Raw genomic sequence first — 22,494 nt, forward strand, 5'->3', positions numbered from 1 at the left:
CGCGTCGGCTAGTCGAGCCGACAACGAAACATACTTTTCGGTCGGTGCGGATAAACCACGGGAAGTAAAATCACAGGGGGAAAGAGGGAATGGCTGGCCTAAATTCGCCGTGACCTTAACGAAAGCGTAACGAAAGGAGAAAAATGGAGGCGCAAAGTCGGAAGCACGCTCGCGATTTGACGTGTCTCGATTTCGAGATTGTTTTCCTTTTAGCTTCGAATAAACCGGAAAATATCGACGAACGGCTTTGCCTCCTGGTCACTACGCCGGCTGTCGTTATTTCGCTTCGATCCATGGAATAGAGAGTTTATATCGGGGATATCAGGTGTGACCGTGTACAATTATACAGCAATACGTACCAGTGTGTACCATCGGACTGCAATATTCGGTAAGATTAATACGAAACGTTCGCTTCGTCTAGCATAAACTCCCGAGATGTTCGTAGTAATAGTCACGATGTGGAAAATTGTTGGGGTTTCTATCAAGCTGGTTGTAGATGAAGCTTTCGCGCGATCGAAGATTAGAAAAATGTGGGAAGGGGGTCGGAAAGTCGAATGCTTTTTGCTCGTTCCATCGACAAATGGCTAGGCTCGAGATAACGCTCGAGGTTTTATCTTCTCTATCTTTTGTCGGTCACCGTGTGAAAGAAGTCGCCGGGTTGGAGGTTTTATCGCGAGCTGTTACAGGTCGGCGAAAAAACGTTAACGAATGACCAAAAAAAAAAAGCAGGACTACACGTGGCTATGAAATGTTTGTCGTCGTTACGTAATTTATTTCAAGCTTGCGTTTTCGAGAAAGAAAGCACGATATTATTATTGGTAATGGCAACGCTTAATTCCAGTTCTACCGACGTAATTCGCCGATAGTCTGGAGAATTTCAACTCGTGGACGACACTCGACCGATCAACTCCATAGTTTCGTACGCGAATTTGCTATTTAAACGACGTTCATCGTTACAGAAACGTTGGCGAATTCCACTTCGAGTGGCCATTGTGCAACAATACGAACAAAAATATCAGTGTCTGTTTCGAGGTACGATCGATCGTCTGAAACTATTTTAATTAAATCATCGCGAAGCAACTCTCGGATCTGGCAGACGCCAGCTCGCAAATCACACAATAATATCTTTGGCTCCAGACCTAACCAACTTTCGCGTTCGAGCTTTCAAATCACCAAAGAAACTAGCTATTATATTAAGTCGATAGCTTCAGAGTCGAACGGGTAATCTCGATAACGGAAAACACTCGTAAAAATACCCTTGACTCCGTTTCTCTGTCTAAGAAATTGCGAGATTGAAGTGTACGGTTCACTCGTGAATAGTCTTATCGCACTCTGATTATATACGAGCAGATTCTGTTTGTCGGATTGTCACAGATTTATCCCGATATTCAACTCGTACAGATACACTCTATTTAGCGTTTCATATATTATGCTACCGTTCTACTACTTCAGAAATATATCATCCCATCCGATTCAGTCAACTGACGTATAATTCTATTCTATCTGCTTGGTCACGTACGATCCCGTTTTACTCGTTTACAAATATGAATTTCTGGCGTATCCACTGGCGTACACTGGGGATTCCTACGCTATCTAATGGACACGCAGTTACTTTGCTTGACTTATTCTCTATGGCATTACTCCGACTGACTGATGACACGCGGATATATTCTACTTGCGTAGCCATTATCACCTATAATTCTAAATATTGTTCGAAACACGATCTTAATGTCCAATACCATACTATCCTAAGAACTTTAAATACTGGAAGAATTTATTTATACTTATTTATGGAATTTTCTACATTCTTTGTCTTCTTATTTCTTTCTCTAACACGCATGAGCTGCTATATCCGAAGCATTTCGTTTCCACAAATTCCTCCATTGCTTGATATGCCTTCAAAATTTTCGTCTCCGATAGATAACGTAGCGTTAACGATTCTCTGAGAATTCGTTCATCGACGATATCTAAAAAAAAAAAAAAATCGAGGAATTCAAAAACCACAGAGAACTATAACAAGAAAACCGCAACTACCGTGGAAATAGCGTGCACGGTTAGGAAGGAGAACGCAGAGCGGTACCGATATCGACGCCAATAACAATACATAATAATAGCGTAAAGCCAATAACCCTCGTTCTTTCCGAATGACCTACATCCCGCTCAATCTCTCGACGTCGATACAACGTAAAATTTGAACGAGCTCCTTGGCCAAGGAGCCGAACGGTTCGCTGCGTTTTTCGAATGCTTTTCAGCGTACTACGTTATCCAACTTCCTCGTCGAGCAGCAACTTTCCGTCGAAACGAGCCCTCCATCCCGCTTTTCAGTCGTTTACAATGTGACACAGCCGTGGCTGGCTTCATTCACCATCGAATCGAATGTTCCGCTCGCTTTTGTTTCGGAGGACTGTGTCGAATTTCGTTTTCGTCCAATGCACGTCCACATGATAGCACAAAACGTCGCGCAAATACCATTTTCGTCGCTTAATCGCACCATTCTGCCTAGCTTTTTGCTACAAATTATCGTTGGCCCATTAAACTGAGGCTTTTATTTTCCATGCTTCTCTCAGTCAAATAGCACGTACCTTCATGGAGGAAAAATGAAAAAAAGGACGAAAAGTAAATAAGGAATTCCTTCTTTGCTAGAACGATTATCGGACGTCTGCTTCTTGGAGAGTAAATTTTGTCGTGTAAACGCGAGGATACGAGCGGTGTTCAATGTCGATCGCTTCTTTGCAGAAGAGAAGAGAGAAAGAATTGACCGATTGGATTATCGTGGAATTGGAATTCGTATCCGGATCTTCCGCTTTGCGGATCGATTTCTTCGCTAATTAAGCCTTCTGAAGACTAAAGGAACTTTCTCTTTTTGATTTTTGTTCTTTGTGCTTTCGCAAGTAATACCGTAGATTTCCTGGAGTTAATAGCCGAAAAAATCATCCCAATTAGATTTTAATGCGTTTTACAGGCTAACAAAGGAAAGGAAAACCTCGTGTAAAATATTTCATGTGTAGTTATTAATAAATTATTTTACTGGCAGGACTTATACTTCCATGCCGATCCTTTCACAAGCCGCCATCCTCGGACTCGTTAAATACTTTTTATGCTGGAAGGAGAATGAGAAAAGTTCGGTGATATTCTCCGGTCCTTTCACGGACATCTTTTTTTCCTCTTTTAGAGTATAACACGCCTCTACTTTGCGCATAATACTTATACATAATACGCAAATCACGTACAGCGTTCTCCTCGGTCCTTTCAGCTCTCAATTCCACCGGGATTTCATAGAAAGTTCTTTGAAGATGCGCAAATTATACCGACACCGACTTAGGCAAAATATTTTTCTTCCTAGTCCTCGGTAAAATATCTAAATGTACTAAGTCGTATCTTATGTAATGTAATAATGTAGTATTAACATACGTATGTACATATGTACGCTTGTCGATTCATTAATATTTATCGAGTCTCCATTAATCTATAATTCTTCCAATTGTTAACTGTAAGTTACAGCAATTATCATCTGATATTAAAAATCGAAAATGCAGAGCAACTTATGGAATGACTTGATATTACAGACGTCTGGTATCCGCAATTTGGTCGTTGCAAGAGTCAAGATATGTTACCGAGGACAAACATGTAAGACTCTTATACATTCGTCTTAATTACGAGCCGAATATCGAGGAATCTTTGCCGAAGCATCTCCAATTAAAAACCACACCTACTTCCCTCTAACGACCTTCATCAGAAAAGCACTACTTATACCCTCGAACACTCGTTAACGACAACTTATCGTCTCGCAATCCTGCCTCTCCACCTTCTATCGAAAAGCAAGGAAACCTTTTACGAGTCGTCTCTCCTTACACCTACAAACTCCTAATGATCTCATCTACTCCACTCCATCTTCTCCACTTTAATCTGGAAAAAAAAAGAAAGAAGGATCTTCGCTATGTAACCCTTATGTCAGTACTAAATCTACGTAAATCCGTAGATATACGATATATAAATGGATACGAATCGCTTCAGAGTTTCGCAATAGAAGGAACGAACAGAAAAAGTACAGAAGGAATCGAACGTCTGAAGCAACAATAACAGGCGATGTCGCATCAGTAGCTAGCAAAGAGGCCGACGAAGCGATATACTTAGCGAAGGAAATGACGAGAGGCGGAAACCAGAAATTCGGTTCGCTGGCAGCGAACTGGGTGCAGGTGGGTGGCGGAAGGTCGATCCGGGGGTTCGAAAACCAGGTCACAGCCAGGTCACTGAGCCACCCTTCCAGTGTGCCGCCTCGACGACAAATAAAACGAACAGTCCTCGGTCCGATCGCTCACAAATTAATTAGAAATATCGCCAGTCCGCTGATAGAAAGCGCAACCAACATTCTGGCTATGATTCGGGTCGAAGAAGAGAGAAATTTTGGAGAAAAAGGTATAGTAACGCACGGAAGTATTTCACAACTTGTCGTTAAAAATGTTATATATATGTGTGTTTTATACTAAACATTTTGAAATTTCATGTCATGAACGCGATCGATAAAATCTGAAACTAATTTGAAATTGTGTACAGATTAAATCACGAGAACAGAATACTTAAATATGTAACAGTTACGTTATTTTATGGAGCATAAGTAATAGCGAGAGGAATAATTCCTCAATTTCAAGATCAACAGCATTTTTCCGTATAACGCAATAATATATTCATGAAAAGTGTGTAAAAGTGCTAGGGAATATTTTTATGAGCTGCTGCAAGAGAAATTTATCAAAAGAGTATTTCGGGTGTTATTTGGTTTGAGATGTCGATAACGCGCGTAGTTGGCTGGTTTTTTGAGAACAAGAGAGGAAAATGGGAAAATAGCGGGCTTAAAAGAGCCGATAAGAGGCACGACATATTGCGATGTTGGACGAAAGGGGAAGATTGAAATTTTGCAAACTGTACACGTACACAGTGCATGTTTTCTATAAATTGATTTCTCTGATTGCCGGTTGCGTGTTTCGTTGGTGCGGACAAGCCAATCTTTTAACTGCATTCATGGGGATTTCCGCTACGCCACCGAGTTTGATAAAATATTAAATCTCAGCATGGGACGTTCGGAAAGAGCCTATTTGAATAAAATTTCGGAACATAGGCTACACTCATTTCGCATTCTAACCTTTGTCATCTCGTTGTGTTTGTTCAGGATAATAAAAACCGCGTTACTACGTGGATTGAAACGATGAAAAAAAAGGTTGAAACGAAAATATCGAGACTGAATTATGATTAACTAGAACTTCATTCTCATGGACATAACGAAAGTAATTATTTGTTAAATGTTAAGAATGATTAAAAAAAAAAAAAAAAAAGGAAATATGTATAAAATAAAATGGCATGATCATAAATCCTTTGTTCGTCGCTATTACCTGTCACATCGCGCTTGTTGACATTTTATCGCGACTTTTTATACTACGTATTCGATCCTTTTCTTATATGACGCCTCGTTTTCATTGTAAGCTATAACACCGTCTATATATAAGGCCGTCATATAAAAAATAACACCGTCAGTATTTGCACGAGGATTCTTCAGAAGGATTTTCTCACCTTGAACGACGTTTAACTGCGATTAATTAGCCATTTAAACACAATCAAGTGCACATTGAGATGAAATTTCCCAGCAACCGATGTAGACGATTTTAATCATGTAGAAAAACAGCTGAACCCCTGCTCCGGTCAGCGTTTGTCAACGCCGAGTCGTTCACGCCGGCCCGTTTCCCATAAAATTTTCACCACTTCTCGCCAACATACATCATTTTTCTTATCGCGTTTACTCAGAGGACTTTATAAACTGTATGTAACCGTGTGGATCAAGTTGGCTAACCCGTAGGACGTTGGTTATAATAAAACGATAAAAGTGGAAAGAGCAAAAGTAAACTTTGCTTAACTTGGAAAAAAGAAGCGCGTTCTGTAGAACAAAAAATATTGACTTGGATAACTGAGAACTTTGTACTTATATAAAAAATATTATAAACCGAAAACAAATATTTTCAGATAAATAATTCACCGAGGATAAAAAAGAAGTTGCTAGATTTAATTTCTTAGATGTCCATGCTATTTCTCTCAAGTACCTATTATACATTACGATCTCAATCCTTTACTGTTCTTTCATGTCGAGTAGGTTTCGATATTCTATTTTATCCCGTTTTCGTTAGTACCAAAGGAATACTGTATACTCTATACGTACAAGCATCTTTAATTCTTTTTTAATTTAAGCATAATTCCACAAAAAGATACGATGAACATTATTGTGAATAAATGTTCCTTCGAAGAATAATTAATAGACAATGGCTACATATGTATGCGTAATTACGTCTTTCAGAAAAATTTAAGGTAATAATCCTTTTCCAACTCTCATAAATTCGTTTCTGAAGAGATTAAGGTATAAAACGCATTCTTTTACGTTATACATCAGAGTTTCTCCTTCCAAATAACAAAATTTTAGAATCACTTTTCTGTTATCCTCCTGACCCATAAGTTACCAATTTCAAAATCTTTGAATATATTTGAATATATCATATATTTAGGGGTTAAATTTTACTATCGATTTTCCTTAGCCTAGTCCAACACTACTGAACAAGTAATTTTACGTCGTGCGACAATTCCATAGCTATTCTATCCATGAAGCATCCACACGACCTTGTTAAAACGATTTCGCTACAAGTTCGCCGGATGCAGGCTCCGGTGCGACGGTCGACGAATTAGGAAGCGAGCTGGCCGCTGACCTGGCTTCCCCGCTGGCCCGTTTTTGAATAATTCGCGTGACCCGGCCAGCGTGGGTGCGATTGCACCCGTCAAAAACTAGTTCCGCCGAATTCGCCGAGTCTTCGTCGCAAGTAGTCACATTCTGTCACGCACAGGCGACGAAAAGTGGCCTCATACGCTCGTCTACGCCACGAATTAATTATAAATCGCACACGACTGTACTCGCCGGATATACTCGGGGATAAACGATTTTCCTGGCGCAAGTACATCTTCGAGGTTCGAAATTAATTTTGCTTGCCAGATCGACTTCTGGTATTGGTACTTAACGACATGTTTCAAAGAAAAGAGAATTCATTGAAATAATTTTGTAGATTAATTTTCTTCCCATTCAACTCTGGAATTACCAAATCAATGAAAATCACTGGTATCAAATTTGTTTCTTATCAAAAACGCGCAAATGTCTCTGGTAATGATAAAATTATTAATTGTAATAATAACGATATTGTTTTTCGTTTTCGCTATATTGTATTAATTTTAATTAATTACGAGTAACATATATCGCTTAACGAAAGACATCAAATGATTAATATCGATGGTTGTTACGTTTTTATTCATTTGCTCGAACGTTTCTCCTAATAACGAGAATCACGACAATGGGTTCGTGAAAGAAACGACGGCAAATGATGATAATACAAATGAGCGGATGTATCGAAACGAACAGCCGGATGTTATAACGTCAATAACAGTTTTACGTTTCTTTCTCTGAATAAAGCGGCAATGGAAAGTGGCCGAGAGCTGCGAATAAAATGTAGGAAAAAGCAGCGCGATTTTATTAAAATATAACACTGGCCGGGGAGCAGGATAATTAAAAAGGCTTTCAGGAACTTACCAAGCAGCAGTTCGCGTATTTCTACCGCGAGTTTATGGATCGACCAGAAGGTTCGAATCTGTCGAAACGCAAATATCGACGACAACGAATTACCGAATAAAAGCCGAATAATTAATTATATCTTTCTTTTTGTCATGTCCAGTGGGATGTAAAATAATTAAAAAAGGGTGACAAGATATAGGAGCAATTACAAGTAAAGTGCAGAACGCGAGAGTAAATAACTTCGTTGGAGCGAAACACGGCCTCAAATCATAATTGAAACGCTTTCAACGAAACTGCCGCACCGAAATGACATTCACTTAATAAATTTTGTTAAAAAAGATTTCATTAAAAAAAGAAAGCGATTATAATTGCTAGTAGACGCCGTGCGCGGGTATCGAAAATTTGTTCACAAGCAAGGAAAATTTGTTTAGTTGCAGCTAAGAGCTGTTTCCTGGTTCCATTATCGTTCTTCTTTTCCACGATCCTCTCTAATTTCGTTTAAACACCAGCACGGAAGCATATGTTCCGTGTTTGTTTGGCCTTTTTTTCGAACGTTCCGTAAACGCATTGACTGTTTGCGATAAAGAGAAATTGTAAAAGTTGTCCGATGTCGATGATTATCGTTGATCTTTATTGTCGTTTTATAGACATCTGTCGCGAAGCTTTGAAATTTTATCGTCGCTCTTTTATTTGTCGATGCTTGAAAAGTTCAGTATTGGAATATCGGTTATCATCTGTGTGGAATTTGTCTCATGAAACTGTTACCCTACACTACCACGTACAAAACACTGCAGTTCACGAATCGACGCTTTGTTCAATACATACATATTAACAATACATAGTATGAACTAATGACAAAATGATGATTAAAAGTATAATTTGCGAAGAATTCATTTACCTTTTTACGATTCTATTTCTTTTCAATTTAAATCGTTCTACAGGTTTGTATGTGGTTTGTATAGCATTTAACTTTAAAACATTTATGAAGTAGGAAAAATTACGAACGAAATACCATTAACGAAATATCGTTATTTATGATTAACGAGCTTCTCTATTACCGATAGCACAAGACTTTTACGCGCTACAACACAGCGCAAACATTTGTACGATAACCACGCGCGAGTTCTACACCAAACAAACTTACAAACTGTCGTGTAACAAAGGAATGACGAAGTTTGCAATAAAGGAACTCCCGATTCAATCACTGCACACCAAACATTAATCCCGACATCTAAGACCCGGGTTCACCGCCTGCGAAAAAAAGCAATCAACGGAACCTCGTTATTTTTCTCATCAGAAGTACCATTCTCAGCATTTTCGCGGTCTCGTAGCAATTAAAAGTGCCGTAGAAACAGAAAAACAAGCGAGCCAAGGAAAAGGGTAATGTTGGCCGTTTGTGATTTAATCGAGACGAGATAACAAGCGTGCTTCGAGAATTGCAAATCGACCAAGGATTGCCGATTAGGAGCAGTATTAATGGCGATTATGAGGGCTGCAGGTCCTCGGGAGGACTCTATTATCATTTCGTTCTCCTGATTTCTTGGCTCGAGAACGTTTTCTCTACTTCTCTCGCGATAACTTATTTCCAAGCTTGTGACTGTTCAGAGTTTTCTCGAGGAGCTGTACCTCTAACGAGCTCGAGAACTTTGGCCCAGCGAGTTTTTGGCCAAGCGAAAGAACAAAATCCGCAAGGACGTGATTAGCCAGGGCAACTCGTTCGAACCCACTTGGAGAGACTTCTCCAGCTCGTTCCTCGCATTAATCCCCTTCCTGCCAGTCGTCACGATAATCAACTGCTTCTCCTCTTTTGTCATCGTTCCTTCTTCCTCTCGCGTCTTCATCTCCATTTTGTCACTCGTGTAAGAACCACTTCTCGGTAAATTTTACGCAAATGTCTTGTCCGATAGCCCACGCGACGATACCAATCATCCAAAAGATGATAGTTTTTGTAGAATATAATTCTAGTTCCGATAACGTGAATATTAGACGAATAAAATGAATTTTTATATGGAAAGTGAAAATAATATTGACGGTGCCAAAGGATGTTCCGTTGACTCCATGGAAGAATGGATCGAAAACGATATTTCATAAAAATTAAAAAATGCCAGGCATAGGCGTTAGTTATTGCATAAACTCCAACAATCTGTTAATTTTCAATAAAGTTAGAAAACAAAAAACAACGATTCTGGAAATGCCTTGAAACACCACGGTGTAACGTAGTTTCGCCGAGCCTGATACGTGCGAAATGAATGTGTTGTGTTTGCTGCTAACACGTTCCTGATGTTACTCCTTTTGAACGTGTCTTGCAAGCATATCGTCGCTAATGCACGTTCCTGCTTGCAGATACACGTTTAGAAAGCGCGGTTCTGGGATAAAAGGCAGAAAATTATCGCACGTACCAAGGCTGAAATTAGTCGAGTAATTTGAATTCAAGATTACGTTCATACAAGCCGAATCTTTTGTGCTATTTGGTCCAATTCTCAACTTCAATTAGTTCGAATGAATTTATATTACTTGGTCTTGAAATAAATGAAATTTTGTAAATCTCTGATTGGCTCCGATTTCTATAATTACTTTAGCAAAAAAAAAAAAATTAATTTACCCAAACATCCACAGTATACTAATAACCTTGCTACTAGCGCGACGTCAATCTCCAAGTAAAGAGAAAACATCTCTATTTTATAGAAACTTGCAGAAATATAACGATGAGTGGTCACATCAAGATCTTTACCTCCTAACGATCTCCGACAGAAAATTGGCAGAAGAAACAGTTTCCTTTCGGAAGTTTTTCTGCGCCGTTTCCATATTTAATGGGTCGTAAAATCATAGCGTTTTACAACCTTAACCGTAGCAAACGCGCACCCGTTTTATGCACACGTAACAGCGTTCTTCAACGGATATCTGACACACTTCGAGTCCCCTGGATGTTAGCAACCCACCCAGACGTCGCGTCCGCGTATTGTCTTTATTGTGCGCGGACAATAGTCGTGATTTCCCATGTGCCGTTATCTTCGTAACCGAACTGGATACGCGCACGGTTTCTCTATTTTCTGGTTGTTCTCTGTTCTCGGGGAAAAAGAAATTTGCGAATGGATGGAGGGGACGAAGAGCGATAGGAACTGCAACGCTTTCTGCAACATTTCATCCGAGCACCGTCTCTTTGTTTGGTGAATTTGATGGAACGTCCGTTAAGCGACGATACCTTATGCTAGTAAATGCGAGTCTCAGGTTACCAATATTTCCTCGATATACAACTTTCGTAAAACGAGATCTTCATAGCTTGGGATGCTAGACGTTGCAACGTTTTAGCCTTTAGTCAGCCACCTCAGAGCATAAAGCTTTTAAGAAACATTTCTTTCAACTTCTCGCAACTATTTCGACGAAATGTTTTATATTTCCTCCGGCTTTCAACGTTAGTCATTTTTTAATCTAAAAAAGCAGATCTTCCGATTTGATTTTAGAGCCTTCAATTTTCGAAACATGGAATTTATTTTTTCGTAGAAAAGGAAGTTTCGGATTTAGATTGAGCTTTTAACTTGTCATGTAGTTTTACTCGAACGGAAAGGGGTACCTTGGGTTTAATCTTCGGTTTCCCCAGAAACAAATCTTGTTAACCTGACCGAAGAAAAGACCGATTGATTCGATCTTGAATCTCCAATCTGTTAAATATTTTAAACTTGTCGCGAAAACAGTGCTTTCAATTTGATCTCTCAAGGTTACATATTTATCTAAGCTTCTTACGAACACCGACCTTTCGATTTGAATTTAAGCTTTCAGGATCAAATCCTTTTTTAGTCTGTCTACGAAAACAAAGCTTTCAGTTCAATTTTGAGCTTTCAAAGTTACGTTTACATCCAAGCTGTTAAATTATTCGTGAATTTGCAAGAACTTACAAATTTTAATCTTGCAAGGAACCAAACCCGAGACTAACCGCTTATTTTCGTAAAAACTTAGTATATTCACTCTCAATTACGTATTCTTGATATAATTGAGATATAAAAATTCGAGGGTCAGAGAAATTTATAGATAAACAGAAGATAGAAAATAGACTCAAAGTGTGCAGCGGAATTAATTTCTTTAAAGCGGAGTTAAGTGCTTAAGCCGAGTATCCTGTGAATTATCGTTCGAGCCTCAATATCGATCGTACGAAAAGAAATTTCAATCGTGTACAGCTGAAAATCGGCGAAGCAATACAAATGCTACTCGCGCTTTCGTAGCAGCGAACTCAATCCTCGAATTTTGAGCACACGCTTCCGTTTCTCACGGTCGTTCTCTTTTCCCTTCACATTTTTGGCCGATATTTCAAAGTGCATTTCGCGGCACCAAGTGAATTCAACCTCGCGCAAATAACTCGACGACGAGAGATAGCCACGGCCTTGGTAGCGAACCGGTGCACAGTTTTGGACAAAAGGACCTAGAGAGAGAGAGAGAGAGAGAGAGAGAGAGAGAGCTACGAGTTGCGAGCGTTTCTTTTATAGTCGAAGAATGGTTAGGTAGATGGCCGCGTAAAGAGAACCGATATCTCCGAACGTTCCCACCAAGTTTTTAATTATAAGATAGTCCCAACTGTATGAAATTATTATCAGAGTTGTTGGCGCGAGTAGACGGTTTATAAATTGCGGCTATTAAAACTTTATGAACGAGGATAGCGTATCGTTTCACTTTATTAATCACCTTGTGTTACCTCTCTCCGTATTTCTCGGCCTTTCTCTCGCGTTTCGTCGTCTTAATTCATTCTAAGCTGAGACATAACTACGCTTAAACGAGGCAGGTTTACTACCACTATACGTAAACTATGCGCTAGGTATAATTCAATACTATAATAGGTAGTATAAAACGATTCACGAAGGACAAATTTTCATGGAGTAAGAAATTTTCTAAATCTCCAAACATTTTCATCATTGGCGATCCAGAATCTAACACAACCAACCGAAAACGATCGTCGATTCGTTCTAGCCATTACTTATCAAGAATAATTGCCGATCAAGCAAGAAATTCACCGTGTCCCATCGTTCAGAAAATACGAAACCTGAAAAGTTAAATGGAACGTGGAATCCGGCTTTAAAACAGATAAACATAGAGAGACGGTTTCTGGTAGACAGAAACGATCGAACGGTTCGTTTGGTTTAATCAGCCACCTGTCCTGCGGATTTTCATGCTGCGTCTTTCGCGCTATATTCCTGGGATTTATTCAGAAGCACGACGTTCTCTATCCCTTATTTCCCTCGCATTCCACCTTCCTCTCTCGGTCTCCATGAATGCACGAAGCGTGGGGTAATTAGTAGCTACCACCGAGCCACTTCCACGACCTACTTTGTGTTTCCCGAAAAGATAAATAAATAAGAGCTTCCTGTCTTCTTTATTTTCATGCTTCTTTCTCTTTTAATAACTGGGACGGCCGCAGTAATTAACGTATCGACGGGACAGAATGCTGAATTGAGCGGTATCAATTCAAGGTGCAATGAGTTTTGCATCTCGAATACAGATGTGGAAGATAAACTGATTGTAAAATATTCGGTTGTGAACGTGCGTGTCGATTAAACGATGGAACATTCGTTTCAAGGATGAAAGCTTCCTTTGTCTCGTTCGAAAACTTTCAGTACAAAGAATTATCATTTATGTAGGGATTTTTATTGTATCATCTCCAAAGTGTGAGAAAACGATCAGTGTCAAATAAATCTATATTTGAATATGTTGGGGATAGTTGTAAAATATAAATTTTCGAATGATTATTTCACCGATAGATTGTCATCGAAGCAGAGATGCAATATAATAAATTGCGAGCGAAAGATACGTACAATCGTTACGTATAAGAATTTTTCACTCTCGATCAATACGAAAATTCATTGTCCTTTATTAATGTCGTGCTATGCTCGACATACAGTATACGATACCTTTCATTCGTTTCAATCTATCAATTACAATCGACACTTCTCCATCCATTTCCACCATTCATCGACGCGTCCAAACATTCTTGAACATTACCATATACAACGCTCCTCAAAATGGACAAAAGCGAACGTTATTCAAATCTTAATTTTCAACTTGACAAAAGGGGAAAATTTAACAGCAAGCGAACAAAACGAACGGCACAAACAGAAGTATCGGCTTTATTCAAGCGCGACGAAAGATACAGTAAAAAAAAGTAAAGGAACGTTACAAAAAAGAGAGACAGAAACGGCAAAGGCTTGAATAAATAATTAAGCGAGCCAGAGTTCCCTTAATACCCCGAATAGAATGGTAGAGACGCGGAAGCAAGGGCGAAGGCGTCCCTAAGATATCGTTCGCGTAGATGCATTAATTAAAATTCCATCCCGACACCTACGAGCCACCCCCATACGTCAGGCGAACGATACAGCGTTCGAGCCGCTCCGGCAGATCGAATCCAATTCACTTAAAAGGACCACCCGCTGCTTTATGAGCCTTCATTCTGTCGTTTTTATGCGTCCGTCCTTGCCCTTTTATCTTACGTACGCGTCTCTCTGTTTGCTTCGAAAATATTTATGCATATTATTCGTTCCAAGTCGAACGTGTTTTCTTGTTCCACTTTAATCCGATACGTGTTGTTTAGGTAATTTATCGGACTTTTGACAATTTCCCAATGGGATTACGTTCGAGAATAACTTTTACAATAGATATTTTATTGTATCAGATCATCCTGAAAGTTCTGACAATGATAAATTTCCATCTTGGAACAACGTATAACCATATTGAAGGTATTGAAAATAAGCGATTGAGAAAATGATTATTTCTTTGTCGGCAAGTTTTTTTTCATCGGATACAAGGAATATATGCTTTCAAGTTTTTATAGAAAATTCCATTACGTACGGTGACATTTAAAATTATCAGGCAAAAGGCAAAGATCGTGGAAATTTCAAGGTAAATAATCCTGTTTTATAAAAATTAATTATCCAACGAGCTTTGATCCATATGAAACGCAAACTAGATTCCATAGGATTTTCCGTGATATCAAAGATATTCTCTATTGTGATATTCGCTGGATATAGAGTTATTTAATCACAAAGTAGCCAAAGATCATTCCACATTCGTGGTACAAAAGCGTCCCAAAATTTCCAAAAGCACAGTTTATTCCATCCCGCGTTGCTTTTTATCTAATTCCACTGTTCCCCTCCCTCCTCTTTTGTTCTGCGCGCTGTTCCTAATTTCCTTTCACGCACGCCCGGCAATTTGCTACTTAATCAAACGCCTGGCTAAAAAGGCCGCCTAATTAGACAGGCAGTCGAAAGGGCCGCATTTACTTTGACACGTGTATCGAACTAGGCCAGCCAGAAGGTAGACGACGTCGGTGAAAACTTTCGAATGTAACTTTACTGCCCGCTCGGCTCTCTGATAATTAAATTCCGAACGACTTACGTGACTACGACGTGCGATGAAATTTTCAAGAATCGAACAGTCTCCCGCAGTTCGACCAATTCGGTTTTCCTCAATTTCCAATGATTTCGTCTCCTCCCAATCATCGTTTTGTTCTAACATTTCGATTTATTACGCCCTATTTATGTGCACCATTATTTTACGAGTGAAATGTCTTGAAATTTTTCTTAGCCTTCCGATATTTCGGTTTAATATCAGAATCAACGATCATCGAAATATGAAACTTGTAGCTGAAGAAACGAAAGTAAAATGTATAGGAAAAAATACATAATGCAAGGGAAAATAACAAAGCTTTTATGTGTATAGTTTGCGAGCGTTGCTGCGATATGAATACGATAATGATTGAACTTCTGAAAACGTCGCGTTGATGCGAGGAATCATTGAATAGCGAATTGAATGCGTTTTCCTGCTTTATTTATATGTGATAACATAATACTAACACAACGTGCACATACATTACCGTTCAATTGTTACTATCCGAACAATTGTTTATTTTTAGCAAATATATTTATCTATGCATATCTTTAATCAGAAAATTACGGTTAAATCAAATTGCAATGACTTTATTCTTCAGAACTTAGAAGCAAAATATCGGTCTTTTTAAATAAATTGAAGTTTTTGAATAAATGTTGCTAAGGACCGAGAAAGCGTAAATCCAGAGAAATCAAACCAAAATTCGACGGATCGATCGTTGTCCAAACGTTCCTTGTAAGCTGTCCCTTTGCTTTACACAACGGCAAACACGTGGCATCGACGTGACGTAAACACGGAGATGTGAATGCAACGTGACTATTAAGCTTCATTTCCACTGACAGAATCGTGTCGAGCCTGTGCATCATACGTTGTCACAGAACAAGAGTGTATTAATTTCTATTTAGACATCGTTTACACGTCAATTTTAATATCCCCGATATCGCTAACAGTTTCACAGTCTCAAGCCTTCCTTTAGCTTGAATCATGTGAAAATTGAGATCAAAGCAAATCCGATATCAAAGGCGAATTGAATAAGCAAGTCGAAACTATACTTGATTTTCCAAAGAAACGCCGACAAAGACAAATCGACATAACAATCGCAACAATATGTGCATTTTATTTTCTGCATTTACTTTTAAGAAAAAATGTAAAATGCTTGCAAAAATGTAAAGATTAACAGAGTTCAATTATATTTGTAAGATGACTATATCTACAAAGAACTTCGTAAGGCATCTGTCCGATAGGAATCAAAGAAGAAGAAGAAAAAGTAAGAGCTTTTCTTTGGATAAACTTCAGTGTTGTGAAAGACATCTTAGGTTCGTCTCGAGTGTTGTTAAAGATGTCTGGAAATTGTTGTCCTCCTTCTTGGCAGTTTCCTTCGTCGCGAATTGCTTCTACGTTGGACTAAATTATTACAAATATTCATATCCTACTCTGTTAAATCGTAACATACGTATGAAATACCATACGTAACAATTCATACCTCGGTGAATCTTAAAAAAATATCTGCGTATATACGTCGAGATTAAAAAACTTAAAACGAATACAGGAAGAATTTTCAATTATTCATTTGATTTCAGAACTCTCAATTCAAGAATAAAAAAGAAACGGAGAGCGAGATTTCAATCGAATCTGATCAATCTGCTCGTGATAACTCGACCAACGCTATTCAATCGCGATTCAGAATTCCATGCCAATGTCAATTTTCCAGAAGAAACGAAACATCTTACATTTGATGCGCACGAACGTGAAGCATAGAACGATAAGTGAATTTCGTTCAAGATTCTTCACGGTATACTTAAAATTTTCCCGTTGCATTCCGCGAATATCGTCGTTTAAGCTACTTCCTTCTTCGTCGCTCGTTTGTTTTCGCTTTAAAGATATTTCAAACGGAACGAAATTGATTTTTTTATGTTGAAAATAAAACGAATTGGGAATATTTGCAATTTTCCAAATCGATTCTATTTCCTGCAAATATTAATTTTCCACTTTTCAAACTACGATTGCTTGAAATTTAAGGAATTTCTCTTGAACAGCGACTCCGTTTTATAATAGTCAAATAACTTTGCGATCTCCTTTTGCTCCATATAAAAAAAATTTTTTTGATAAGGTAAAGAAAATATGTATTACAGAATAAAAAGAGACAAAGGCAGCAACCCTTAAAAAAATACTTAACGATCCCCATAGAGGTCACAATTCCACAGATTATAAACCAGAGCCCCAGACTGATTAAATTCATATCTACGCGAATGTCACTTAATTAAACATCTTAATTAAACATCTTAATTGTTATATTTTCATAAAATCATTTTAAACCAAGTCCAATTTAACTACCACGTCTAAGATAACTAAGTTCATATTTATACAAACACTACTTAATCGAAATTAAACATGAAAATTTTTATACTTTCACAAAGCCACTCTATCTAGATCATATCTAGTTTAGCTATGTACGTGCTACAAAGCTTAGTATCTACTTTAAATTATCCCGGTAAATATCGTTATATTAAATCTCGTTTCATTCTTTTTATTTTCAATTTAAAGTAGGTGAAATCCGAGTTAGACTACGTTAGACCCAAAATAGAGTAAATCGCGCGCACGAAAGCAGATATTCCTTTTCATTACGCGTCCCTCCAGCATCAGCCTATCCAGTTCCCATCGTATTTCATTGGACAAGCCGCGCTTAATGCATTCGAAAGTTTACCTCGCGGAAAAATATAACCGGCACGGTAAAATCCCCAAGAGAGTAGAATTAAGCCGAGGAAAACACACTATGCCGTGAAAATATTTCATATATTTCACGATCTATGGAAATTCCGATGCGCGAATTTCCAGGTCACTGGTTGCGGAAAATCGAAGATCCAGGGCAACCCGGAGATCGTCAATCGATATTGACCAATTTACGTATTCCCGGGATAGTGCCGTACAATTCAAAGAACTCCAATGCATCGGTGTACTTTATTCCATCTGGAATTTATTAGGTGTAAAAATGAATTTAGTCTTTTGGAAGCTAAACCGATCGACATCGCCTTCTGTTGATTTTTTTATTTCTGTACCAAATTTTCTTACCATTGGATTTCTACGGCCTTTCCACAATTTTAAAATTATCATTTATCGTAACGTTAAAACATTGAAGAAAAGGTTGCTTCCTATGGCAAAGTACATTATTGCCATGTCTTTAGAGTAGTAGGTAATTTAGATTAATAGTCTGGTGATTCTAGTCATTAATTCACCATTAACGTAGGCACCTATGTAAAATTCACATAGTGTTGTTAGAAATCAATCAAAGCATTCGTATACTTATAAATGGTAATATAAATGTCAATATGTAGATGAAATTACAATTTTATATTTTTGTCTCGATGTATCGAAAGTAAATAATTTTCTGACGAAACACACACAATAAGGCAACTTCGATGGAACGTATTAATACACGTACATCCCTTTCAGATTATAACTGGCTGTCATCCGTGAAGCACTTTATGATAAAAGCCATTAAAACTACGTAGTAATGTAAATAATATATGCGCGCATATGATATAAAGGAAATCACAATTTTTTTCTTCTATTCGCTCGTCTCTTGGAACTCTTGATTTTATCGCTGTACAGCGATTAACCCCTTTCGATTTCATTTCTTTTCCCTTTCGACCATTCGTTGAAATCTGCATTTTTTCGGCGTATTATGAACGCATAATGCATCCGATTTCAATCAAATGTAAATCCCTTTCGAGACGAATCTCGACACCGTTCGCAAAATAGCAATTAAAAGTGTAAAAAATTTCACTGGCAAACAATTTCTGCAATTCGCAACATATCCCCGACAATACATGCCGCTATTTTTTAACCGACGGAACAAAAGAAGAAACAAACGCGTTTCTGTAAACTTCACCCGCCCCGGGGACCCGTCGATGTTCGCTCGTCAATCCGTCTACGTAAACCGCGCAACAAAGCTAGAAACTAATAACCAGAAATCGGTTTCCAAAACAGAACGAAGGGAAATAAATCCATCACCAGCGCGACGTAGAACAAGGCTTTCTATCGCTTAAAAAAAGCGCCGAGTGCGGTTCAGCGTTCTCGTCGACTGAAACAGCTGTCAGACCATGAAAAAGTTATGGGATACTGTTCAAGTATTAACTATTTCAGTTATTATATTTATTTTTTCACGTAGAATCCCTTTCTTACGAGACATTGCGTATAGTTCATAGATAGCCCGCAGATATGATATAATAAAGTCACTGGAACAATTAAATAACAAATGTATCGACAATACCCACTTCGAGATTAAACTACAAAGAAGGTTACGAAATGTAGCATTTGACTTTTTATAGAAACCGAAAGCATAAATCTCAAAATTATCCGCGTCGATCCATACAGTTTTACTTAAAACGGCAAATTAAACGCGTTAAAAATTTATCATTCCTGAGTGCACGTACTCGAAACTGTCATCAAATTTTTCTAATCCTCTCATTGGAAAATTCAAGTATGCATCTTCCTCTACAAAATCTGTAAGGCATATAACAATATCCTAATTGGGAATCTTTGGAAATTTCGAGATTTAAAAAAGAGAATTCGATAATAGAACACGACCAAAATTACAGTTTTCACCCGAACAGACAGCCGCTTTCGAACACTGCGCGATGCAGTTGGTGATCGTCGCGGGCTTCCGGACGAAATTGAAATTGTTCCCGATGAAGCCCGGGGGGAGCGGGATCGGGGCGGACTAGAATCGAGCCTAACTAACTTGTGCAACGAAAACGCGGAACAGACGACGCGCGAGTGCACGAAGAAACGAAATGAAACAGCTGAGAGGGTGAGTGCACGCTAGAAATTGCTCTCTTCCACTGATCATCCCCCAGAGGCAACACGCGCATCCTGTTCCACCCTGTTTTTCCAACCTATCCAGCATGTCTCGAGCCGGCTCCAAGCGACGTGATTAATTACGATATCGCTTTTTAGCCGCAGTTCTCTGGCCCCGTCCGTTCGATTGCCACTTCGCTTTTTTCTATCCGTTTCAAAATCCGCGGCCCGCGTTCGACACACGTTCCCGGCTACGATTTTTTTTTTTTATTTCTTCTTTTTTTCATTAATCAGTCCCGACGAATTAATCCGGTTCGTATCCGCGTGGCTGAACCACGCCCCGCGTTTGCGACCCTCGACGGGGTGCTTCGGATGTCTCGTGTTGTGTTAGACGCGAATTGAATTCGCTGCGGTGACTCTTTATCAGTGCGTAGACGCGGATAATTTTGAGTTTTAGCAGGGCAAGTTAGCTTAGAATTTTCGTGTAAGCGTGGAATCTTAAATGTTTCAGTTTTGATGTGAAAAGGATATGAAACGCTTGTCATAGAAATATAAAACGGTATAAATTTGAAAGTAAAAATATAGCGAACTAGTTATAAGAATAAATCATAAGATAATAAATCGCGAAGTAGTTAGAAATTAATGAGTTAGTTCAATAAATCAATCGACAACCTTTGGCGAATTTTGATCATTCTTTGGAATCTTTTTTACGAATGTAATTGCAGTATGTAAGCTGTGAAACAATCTGTCATAAACCATATATTTAAAATTTCTAAAAGTTTAGTAAACTAATTATTATTAGTTTATTTTCACAGCCGTATACTTCTCCGCGCACTTTGCTTGCTTCTTCTAGAAATTTCACACACAATCCAATCTTCTATCGCTATTTCTAGCCCCTTTTCTCTATTTTCCCTTCATTCGGCCGATCAGTAGAAGATAAAATACACGAAGGCTTGCCGAAAGAAATTCGGTACTCTCAAAGGTTAAAAGTCCAAGGTTCCTGAACTTTCCCAAGAATTTTTGCATCTCGTAATATCGTAAAGTTTCCCGATCTGCCTAAAACTATTCGTATACGAATTCCTCGATCTCCTTGTCATCTGGTTCGTAGAAAACCAATAATTAAATAATCTAAAGACAAAGCGTAGTCGAAGAATGAATCGAAGCACTTGAAAACATTTTCGAACAGTTATGGTTTTCAGTAGAAACGACGGCTGGCTGGTTTCAAATGACGCGGAGCGCAAATTAAGGAAGCCTCAAAAGCGGGAAGTTATGTCGTCTGGTCTGGCGGGGAAAGTTTCTTCCACTTGGACGGCAGCTTCTCGTTCGCGAAATTTGCTCTCTCTCTCTCTCTCTCTCTCTCTCCCTCTCCCCCTCCCTCCCTCCCTCTCTCTGTCTCTGTCTGTCTCTCTCTCTCTCCCTCTCTCCCTCCCTCCCTTTCGTCTTGTGGTCGTGCATCGAGTCGCACGATATTAATTCAAGTTTCCCCGTATCCTCTCAAGGATTAATTAGACTTATACAAAATGGCGGGAATCGTGGTAACACGTACCTTCTGGCACTCGGCTTGCGAAACGAGGCCAAGAGGAAATTCAACATTCTAAATTATGAATATTTAAATCTATTTCCGCGAGATACAAAGCACTCGTGTGGAAAAGCACAATTTGCGCTTATGAAAGATACAAAAAAGAACGGTCGTCGGACGTGGGGGGATTTGAAAGAAAAATTGCCTGAAGCGCGGATAAAATATTAACAAGATTCGAGCGATCTATGCTAATTATACTCTAAAAGTTAATTAAAATACCTCAAACGTTTCAAATAAAATAAATGAAATATTTGAAAATACGGAAAATCAAGTAGAAGCTCTCCTCTCATTTCCGGCGAATTATCGAACTGACAACCTTCAATGGGAATTTTGCAAATCTAATATCGTTCCAGATATCGGCAAACGGCTTTTCGATCGATTTGTTCCCAATAGAAAAATTCGTCATGGATCGCGACATCAGCTGGCAAAACGTCGATTCAAATCGACGTGGAATCAACAAAATTCACGGGTCAATTAGCAACCGTGCCGGCCGCCTCGTATAAATGATTTTTAATTGATTCCACGAAAGGAGGTAGAGAGAGAGGAAAGAACGGTCGTCGGTGATTCGAAACGCGATTCATTCGCGCGGGTCGGAAATCAATTTCCCTCCAAAACTACGACAGATCGCAATCTACGCTCTTTCATCGAGCCCGTATGAATCTAATTAAATTGGTCCCTAGTAAACGGGTCCCTCGTCGACTCACTGGTAACACAAATTAAAAAAGCAGACTAATTAAAATTAATCCAACTGCTCGATAATCGAATTTCTATTACAAAATCACCAAGAACAGGTCGCATGTCAAACAAGAACCGAATGTGATCATAAAATAAAAAGAAGTCTTTGTAAAAAAAACGGATCAGACACATCGCACTAGCACGAGCACGCGGGACCGGCCGTCAAAACAAACCATCTAACGAGCTTACGATCTAAGGATCTACCTTGCGATCGTGGCAGGCCTCTCCGAGCGGGAACATCGAACGCGTGCGATCCACTTGCCTCACTCCCTCTCTTTCTCGTTCTCCGTTTCCCTTCCCTCTTTAGGTATGTTTTTCCGCTCTTATGGACGACGAAACGACAGACGTATTGCAAGCTTGCGATGGCACGTGAACACCACGGCCGAATGGCGCGACTGAACTCGTCTGAACCGTGCCGGAGCTTGAC

The 22,494-nt window shown here is 38.9% G+C and overlaps 1 protein-coding gene across 1 annotated transcript in view; it reads right to left on the minus strand.

Moving 5' to 3' along the window:
* The window catches only part of LOC100741298, a 54,331-nt gene extending 31,837 nt beyond the window's left edge, over positions 1-22,494 (minus strand). Inside the window, exon 1 of the mRNA XM_003487199.4 lies at positions 22,272-22,494. The gene's annotated coding sequence lies outside the window, so the exon portion shown is untranslated. The remainder of the gene's footprint in view (positions 1-22,271) is intronic.

Source organism: Bombus impatiens, unplaced genomic scaffold (genome assembly GCF_000188095.3).
Source record: "Bombus impatiens unplaced genomic scaffold, BIMP_2.2 scf_0142, whole genome shotgun sequence".
Taxonomy (NCBI): Eukaryota; Metazoa; Arthropoda; class Insecta; order Hymenoptera; family Apidae; genus Bombus; species Bombus impatiens.